Below are 6000 nucleotides of genomic sequence, written 5' to 3' on the forward strand. Positions count from 1 at the left end.
AAATGTTTAAGAATTTGGAAAAATTCCCAATCATATTAAAATAATTATAAGGTCAGCATCCCTAAGCATGTATGCAAAATAATATTTTTGACCATGTGCTCTGGTGCATTTATCTGGATAAAGGGACACAATTTTTAACATACTTGAAAAGACATCTTTCTATAAACATTCAAGATCCTCTGATATAAGCTATTAAGATATCTAAGGAGTTTAAACCCCATATGTGGAATGTAGGGGAGATGCTATCCTAGACCCAGAATTTTAACTCACTAGTTTGAAATATTTTTTTTACCATAACCAGTGGCAAGAAATATAAAAGTTTACCTGGAGAACATACACAATCTCTCTCCATCTCACAACTGAAAAACCAATGTCTCACAATATAGTTATTACCCTTACTGTTAGATGCACTTTGGTATATTCTATTCTCCTCTTCTTTCTACTTCTATTCTAGGCCATTGTAGTTCCTTTATAAAATGCTAGTTGTGACCCACTAAATTGATTTCACGACCCATTTATGGATCACATCCTACATTTGAAAAACACTGTTTCAACTGACTAAAAGGCTATCACAAGAACAAAGAAAAGGAAAGAAGGCAATGTGGTTCTCATAGCCAAAGGGAATTCTCCTTCAGGCATGGACAACAGGTGGGATCAAAGAGAGAACAGGTGGACTTCATAAAATCCACTAAGAGGAGCTGGTGGAAGCAGGATAGGATGTCCTAGTAAGACAAATAGAAAGTTTAATCTGTATCTGGACTAAATGAGAAAAACTATCCTGTAAATAGGGAGACAAAAACTATTAATTCATTAAACAAAACAAACAATAACTTTGTTAACTTTTTAACACTTAGCTTTGTTTTTTCACAGGTGGAGCAAAAAGTTGTGCAATTTGTCTCCAAAAAGAAAAAGATTTGTAAAGAACATTATTAACTTTAGTTAAATAATCTCTCTCTTTCTGGGAGTTTTGATCTTAAATTTTTTTATAGTTTTGGACTAGGGTTGTGGCTTAGTGGTAGAGCACTGGCCTAGCATGTGTGAGACACTAGGTTCGATTTTCAGCACCACATACAAATAAATGAATATAATAAAGGTCTATCAACAAGGAAAAAATTTGAATTTCTTATAATTTTAATTCTACAAAAATCAACAATAAACTGTATTTCTATAACTAAACAAATGTGACTTTTAGAGTGTACTTTTAATGAGATAGTTTAGACTAAAGGAGTAACTGTCAAATTGGGTGGATAAATTACTCATGTATTTTACCTTCAAAATTAATAGGAGCAACCATAGGTCAAGACTAGCTTGAAGGGAGACATGGTCATTCAAGCTGAAAATCCTTCTGAAGGTAGAATCAAGTGCCTTGGAACAATTCAATTAGCTAATCACAGATGGTTGCCAGATACGCAGTCTAAACTTTCATTTCACTAACAAATGTCACAGCTAAGAAAATGTGAACTTTGGGAAATTGGGGGCAATTCCATGTGAAGGATAACTTCTGTTCTTGTTACAATTTCGTAGGGAACAGATATGGAAGTGCAGTGTCACACAAGGGGAATCTTTGTAGCAATTAGAGACGTTCAACAAATGAGTGGTCAGCACCGTCCGAAGAGTGAGAGCCCAGTTACTGATTACCCTGGACTCCTGAGTTGGGGACACCTTGAACTGGTGGATCTCTGCAGTGCTGGGCAAGACTAGGGCACTCAGATTCAAAAAGCGATATTTACAAATTGATAGTAATTCAGCAAATTAATTAAAGTTTATCATCCATTAATATATTCTGTAAAAATGCTCTCAAGATTTAGTTTTCTAGCTTGATTTTTAAGTTAATGCATCTGATTTTTTTCCATACTGTTGGAACTGCTTTTGTGATATGATATCAATGTTTTCTATTGCGTCTGTGATTCATAACTACTTTTGTGTAATAGAGTTTTTCAATAAACTGATTAGTTTCTCTAGAAAATTGCACATATGGATAATCACACAATCTTTTGCAGGCACTTGGAGAGTTAAGAAATCATGCAATCCATCCACTGACAGCTACATCATAGAAATTGGTTGTGAGATACCTGACAGTATTTGATCTAGTAAGAAACCCCAGATTTTCCAAATATTTTAATAACATAATAACTAATAACTATGAGTGGGGCTTGTATTTGAAATAAGGTGGGGAAAAGGAAGAATCATATTTAAAAATGTACTCTGTAGCTGTCATTGTGTCCTACTGGCCCATATTATTTGCTTTAGGTGGTTAAAACACACTTTAAGTTCAGTCTAGCTACCAGGAAAATCTTCTCAATAGAATTCTGTTGTTGTTAAGTTCAAGTAATTTTTTTAAGGAGAACATTTATTTAATTAACCTAAGTCATGTATATCAGCCCAAGATAATTTTGAGAATAGAATAAATGAATGACTTTCAGGTTTCTATAATAAGTAATAAATAAAATGACATTAATTTCTAAAAAATCATACCTAATAAGCCCCAGTAGGTTTTGAGGATGTCTCCAAAACTTCCAAGAAGGAAGCATAAGAAAAATTTCTACCTGAAATGCCTTGGGCTTTGGTGGTTCTGAGACAAAAATGGCCATCAGATATTTACATGCATAGTGGCCCCTTTACCTCCTTCTTGCTAAGAAACCAATCCAGTGCTTCTGCTGATCTCACATAACAAAAAACACGCTGTAGTTTAGACCCTGAGTATCTCCCAAAGTCCCATGTGTTTGTGGATTGGGTCACAGAGTGCAATATTGGGAGTTGGTGGAACTTTCCAGAGTTGGGGTTCAGTAGGAGTTCTTTTGTCACTGGGAATATGACAGTATCTGGGACTCCTGGCACCCCACCCCTGGCTCTCTTTTTTAAACACTACACTTATGAACACATATGAATTGTACAGATTCATGGGTTTCACTGTGACATTTCCATACAGGCATATATCATGCTTTGATCATATCCACCCTTCCTTCTACCTTTCCTGTCCTCCCTCTCTCTCTCTCTTACCCTGAATCCCCTTTCTAATCCTTAATAGTTCATCTTCTACTTTCAGGACAACTTTTCTTTGTTTATTTGTTTTTTATTCTCCACATACCAGAGAAAATATATGATCCTTTTCTTTCCATGTCTAGATAATTAAACTTAACATAACATCCTCTAGTTCTGTCCATTTTCCTACAAATGACACGATTTCATTTTTCTTTTCTTTATGGATGAATACTTCTCCAATGTGTATATGTAGTATATTTTCTTTATCCACTCAAATCTGTTGATGGAACTTGGGCTAATTTAATGTCTTGACTCTCATAAATAGTGTAGCAGTAAATGTGGGTTTGCAGGTGTCTCTTTTTTTATGAGGCATTATTTCCTTCAGGCGAATATCCAGGAGTGAATCACATGGTAGTTCTTTCTATTTTTAGATTTCTATTTTTAGAAACCACTACTGGTTTCCATAGTGGCTGTCCTAATTTACATTACCAACAGTGTATAAAGTTTCTTATTTTTTCACATTCTCGTCAGCGTTCGTTAATTTTTGTCTTTGATAAAAGCCATCCTGATTGGGTTCAGATGAAATCTCTATGTAGTTTTAATTTGTATTTCCCTAATGGGTGAAGATACTGAGCATCTTTAATATACTTATTGACCATTTGTAGTTCTTCTTTTGAGAAGTGTCTGTTTATATCATTTGTCCGTTTTCTTATTGTATTGCTTAGTGTTTTGTTAAGATTTTTTGAGTTCTTTATATATTCTCTATATTAATCCTCTACCAGATGAACAGCTAGCAAAAATTTTCTCCCTTCCTGTGCATTGTTACTTCACTCAGTCAATTGTTTCCTTTGCTGTACAGAAGCTTTTTAATTTGATGTAATTGCTGTCAGGTCTTGCTTTTGTTTCTTGATTTATTGGAAATCATTGCTTGGGTCAATATCTTAAAATGTTTTCTTTCAGCAGTTTCATAGTTTCTGGTCTTACCTTAAGAACTTTGATTTTTGCATTGATCTTTGTACCAGGTAAGAGCTATGACTCTACTTCCAACTTCTACATGTGTATATCCAGTTTTCCTAGCCACTACACATTGAAGAGGCTGTCCAGTTCCTCTGTTCTATTCCATTGATCTATGTCTGTTTTTACACCATTTCCATGCTTCTGTGTTTATTCCATAGCTCTGTTGTATATTTTCAAATCAGATATTATGATCCCTGTAATATTGCTCTTTCCACTCAGAATTATTTCTTCTATCTAGGGTATTTTGTGCTTCTGTATAAATTTTAGTATTTTTTCCAGTTTATGAAGAATGTCATTGGTAGTTTCAAGGAAATTATATTGAATTTATAGATTCAATAATATGGCTATTTTTACAATATTAATCCTCCCAATCCATAAGCATGAGTGGTCTTTTTGTTTTCGAATGTCTTCTTTAATTTTTTTCAGTATTTTGTAATGTTTTCTGTTAGCGATCTTTTGCCTCCTTGGTTAGGTTTATACCTAGGTTTTTTGGGGGTTTTTTTGTATTTGTTTTTGTTTTTTGAAGTTATTGGGAATAAGATTGCTTTTCTGGTTTCTTGCTCTCACAAGTTCATTGTTGATGTATAGGGAAGATATTTACATGTTGATTTCATATCCTGACACTTTGCTGAATTTATCAGTATTCTAGTTTTCTACGTGTACAATCACACTATTTGAAAACATGGAAAGTTTGACTTTCTCCTTTTCTATATACATCATTTCTTTCTTTCTCTTGCATGGTTTTTGTGGCTGAAATTACAAGCACTAAAGTGAAATACAGTAGTGAAAGTAGACACCCTTGTCTTGTTCCAGATTTTGGATTAAATATTTTTAGTTTTTCCAGTTCAATATGACATTTGCTATTTGATCATACATGGCTCTTATTTTGTTGAGATGTTGCTGCTATACCTAATTTAATAAGGACTTTTATCATTAAAGGAAGTTGAATTTTAGTAAAGTCTCTTTTCTGCATGTATTGATATGATCACGTGATTTTTTATCCTTGATTCATTTTCTGTGCTGTATTGTATTTATTGATTTTTATATGTTGAATCATTCTTATATCTATGGAATAAAATCGACTCGGTCATGTGTATAATATTTTAATGTCATATTGAGTTCAATTTGCAAATATTTTATTAAGAAATTTTTCATCCATGCTCATCAAGGCTATTGGTCTGTAGTTCTTGATTTATTTGTTCATTCATTCTTTTTTGCTGTTTCCTTATCAGGTTTTTGTGCAAGACTAATACTGGCTTTGTAAAATGAGTTTGGAGGGATTCCTTCTCTTTCTATTTTATGAAATAGTCTGAGAATCATTTATAATAGTTCTCTTTTAAAGGTCTGGAAAAATTAAGCAGTGAATTCATCTGGTCCTGCCCTTTTATTTGTCAGGAGACTTTTTATAACTACTTCAATCTCATTTTTTTGTTATTGATCTATTTAGATTTTCCGTATTTTCTTTGTTCAATTCTAGTAGTACATGTGTCCAGAAAACTGTGAATTTCATTTTCTCATTTATTGGACATAGTTTCTCAAAATATCTCTTAATTATCCTATGAATTTCAGTGGTATCTGCTTTTTTTTTCCAATATAATCCACAGTTTATTCAGATTTCATCAGTGCCAAGTTATTTTCCAAGTGTGTTTGTGTCTTTGTTTATAGTACTTCCATTATGTATGCAGTTAATATAATCTCTATTGCAATAAAGATGCAGGAGTATTACAAGGTACTCTTGTCCTATAATTCAGAAGTCATACCTACCTTCTCTCCATTCCTAAGAATTGTATACTACTAATTTTTTTTTATCTCTATAATTCTATTTCAAGAATGCTATATGAAAGCAATCATTTAGTAACTACTGTGGGAGTCTGGCTTTTTTCAGTCAGTGTAAGGCCTTTGAGGTGCATTCAAGTTATGGCTTATATCAACAATCTGTCCCTTTTTATTATTGCATAATATTTGATGGTATGATTATGCCACTGTTTATTTAGACACTCA

This window comes from Marmota monax, unplaced genomic scaffold (genome assembly GCF_021218885.2).
Source record: "Marmota monax isolate L192 unplaced genomic scaffold, Marmota_monax_Labrador192_F-V1.1 WCK01_AAM20220418_F8-fsc00003, whole genome shotgun sequence".
Lineage (NCBI taxonomy): Eukaryota > Metazoa > Chordata > Mammalia > Rodentia > Sciuridae > Marmota > Marmota monax.